This window comes from Bos indicus x Bos taurus, chromosome 23 (genome assembly GCF_003369695.1).
Source record: "Bos indicus x Bos taurus breed Angus x Brahman F1 hybrid chromosome 23, Bos_hybrid_MaternalHap_v2.0, whole genome shotgun sequence".
NCBI lineage: Eukaryota > Metazoa > Chordata > Mammalia > Artiodactyla > Bovidae > Bos > Bos indicus x Bos taurus.
In genome coordinates this window covers 18,038,552-18,041,695 of record NC_040098.1, presented here as the reverse complement: position 1 = coordinate 18,041,695, position 3,144 = coordinate 18,038,552, and positions in this window count along the sequence as shown.

Below are 3,144 nucleotides of genomic sequence, written 5' to 3'. Positions count from 1 at the left end.
CTAGAGGCGGGATGACCTTCGAAAGTGCGCACCGACCTTCCCATTCTCAGGGCTTCTGTGCGCGTGCGCCCCACTTTCTGTGGTGTTCTCTGTAACGAGGCGCAATGATGCAGGTCTCACGGTTATACTGCTGTTTACGTGCGCTTCTGCTGCCTCACTTGCAAATGGACTGATCTCAGCTCTAGTGCAGCGTCAGCCATACTCTCTCACTTGGAGTACTCGCTCCCATCTGTTTACTGTTTACTAGCAGGCACATGCATTTCATAGTAATTCTGAAAGCTTCCAGCCATGCGAAGCTAGACGGGCGAGCTACGTGCCACTTTTTGTTGTTGTTTAGTCCCTAAGTCGTGTGCGACTCTTCGCGACACTATGAACTGTAGCCTTCCAGGCCCCTCAGTCCGTGGGATTTCCCAGGCAAGAATACTGGAGTGGGTTGCCATTTCCTTCCCCAGGGGATTTTCCAGACACAGGGATGGAACCCGCGCCACTTAGGGACACTTAAACCATTTCCTTCCTTACACCAAGGCTGATGGCCTTAGGGAAGTTACCTAACCTCTGTGAACCTCAGCTTCTTTATCATTAAAAGGGGGCAATAATATCACTACCAAAGTAATGTTGACAGAGTTGAATAATTTAGAGTGCTGCTGGGCAAGTGTCTAGCTTAGAGTAGTAACACAAGAAATGAATCTTTTAAGGAAGCAGTGGAAAAACATTAAGTTTGATAGTTCAACGAAACTGAGCTTGAATCCTGAGCCCACCAACATTTAGAAGCGTGATCCTGGGCAGGTTACTTCTGTATCTTAGTTTTATTATTTGTTTAAGGGGCATTCCCTGGTGGCTCAGCTGGTAAAGAAGCCACCTGCAATGTGGGAGACCTGGGTTTGATCCTTGGGTTGGGAAGATCCCCTGGAGAAGGGAACGGCTACCCACTCCAGAATTCTGGCCTAGAGAATTCCATGGACTGTATAGTCCATCCGATGGCAGAGCCGGACAGGACTCAGCGACTTTCACTTAAGGGGCATGGTATTGGTAAATACCTCAAACAAGTATGTGCGGCACCCAAAGAAAAGTAGCTCAACAGATAACTAAGATTATCCCTTTTAATCTCAATGAGAAGCCTAGAATCTCTAATGTCAGAAATTAATGCTCCTAACACAACACTGTAAGTCAACTATAAATTAATAAAAAATTTTAAGTGAAATTAATGGTCCTATTTTTACAAATTAAGATGTGAAGGTGTGCATTTCACACCCCCTAATAATTTATGTATCATTTAGGCATTGATCATCAATGGCTGCTAACTCACAAAAGGAGAGATACCCAGAAGTTGTGTGCCTCCTTATCAAAAATAAAATACTTTTGCCAAAAAAATCTTAACTTGAATTGAAGACATGGACTATAATTATGTAGTTACAAGAAATACAGGACACAGCAAAACAATACTACAGAGCTACAGGCAAGTTTACATTAGTCACTGTAAACAAATATGTCATCCTAGACAAAGGTAAGTGTTTTTCATTGCATGGGCATGAGCAGGCTTGTGTGAAGTTAACTGTGGAGAATCTAAGAATCAGAGGACAGGAGGGCTGTTTAGAGAGGCCACTTCTGAATAGAGGGGCAGTTAACATTAGAGGAATTTCTGTTAAAGATGACTCCTCCTCCTTTACCACCTTCCACTGCCAGCCATGGCCAGCTTGGTGCTCAAGAACATCTGAAAGGCTCTAGTTCCCACTGACCATCCAGAGAAGGTAGTGCAGAGTGTAGTCCCCTCATTTTCATAACCCTCCAGGGTCCTAATTTTCAGTAAGAATTTTGGCCAAGGAGTCATACAACCAATAGGATCCTTTCTGACTGCCACAAACAAGCAATTTACATTTTCCCAGATAGAGGAGGAATGAAGAAGGCGATGGCACCCGCTCCAGTACTCTTGCCTGGAAAATCCCATGGATGGAGGAGCCTGGTAGGCTGCAGCGCATGGGGTTGCTACCAGTAGGACACGACTGAGTGACTTCACTTTCACTTTCCACTTTCATGCATTGGAGAAGGAAATGGCAACCCACTCCAGTGTTCTTGCGTGGAGAATCCCAGGGACAGCGGAGCCTGGTGGGTTGTCTATGGGGTCGCACAGAGTCGGACACGACTGAAGTGACTTAGCAGCAGCAGCAGATAGAGAAGGAAAGATAATTTGAAACCAATAATTCCTCCAATTAATATCGTTTGGCAGACTTCCCTGTGGTTAAGAATCTGCCACAACTATTGAGCCCGTGCACCCTAGAGCCCATGCTCCACAACAAGAGAAGTCACCGCAATGAGAAGCTGGCACATCGCGACTTGAGAGTAGTCTCTGCTTGCTGCAACTAGAGAAAGCCCACACACAGCAACGAAGACCTAGCACAGCCAAAAGAAATTATATATATATATATATATAAATAAATTCAGCCTCTTAGTTCCACCCAGTTTTCTGGAGAAATTTTACACCATGGTTTCTAAAAATGAGGCCAAAGGTACAATTTTGTCCCCTTCCCTCCACTTTGGGGAACTATTGGAGTAACAGCTAGGTAACAAGAGGAGAGCTGAAGAGGGAGAGGAGGAAATCATTGGTCACTAGATTTGCAGTCCACAGAGTGGAAGGATGACCAACTTTTCTGAGACCTGAATGGCCAAAGAAAGACTCTACAACTTTGAAAACTGACTTCAGTTTTGCGACTGATGTAAGCTGAGCACACCAGACCCTCCTGGAGCTGGTGGGAGTGGCGGTGGGCAAAGGCAGCTGAGTGCCCGGGAGAGGGGCAGGGAAAGGAGGGCAGTGGAGGAGCTCTGAGGAGTGAAGAAGAGTTCTCCTAGGTGTTTATTTTCCAAGGCAGTAGGTTTTGTTGTGGGGGCTTCGCTGGTGGCTCAGTCGGTAAAGAATGCGCCTGCAATACAGGAGGCCTGGGTTCAATCCCTGTTGGGAAGATCCCCTGGAGACGGAAATGTCAGTCTGCTCCAGTATTCTGGCCTGGGAAATCCCATGGACAGAGGAGCCTGGTGGGCTCCAGTCCGTGGAGTCACAAGAGTCAGACATGACTTAGTGACTAAACCACCACCACCACCAAGCTCTGTCTTGCTAGTCCCCTCTTGGCTCACTTTCTCTTTTCTGCCTGC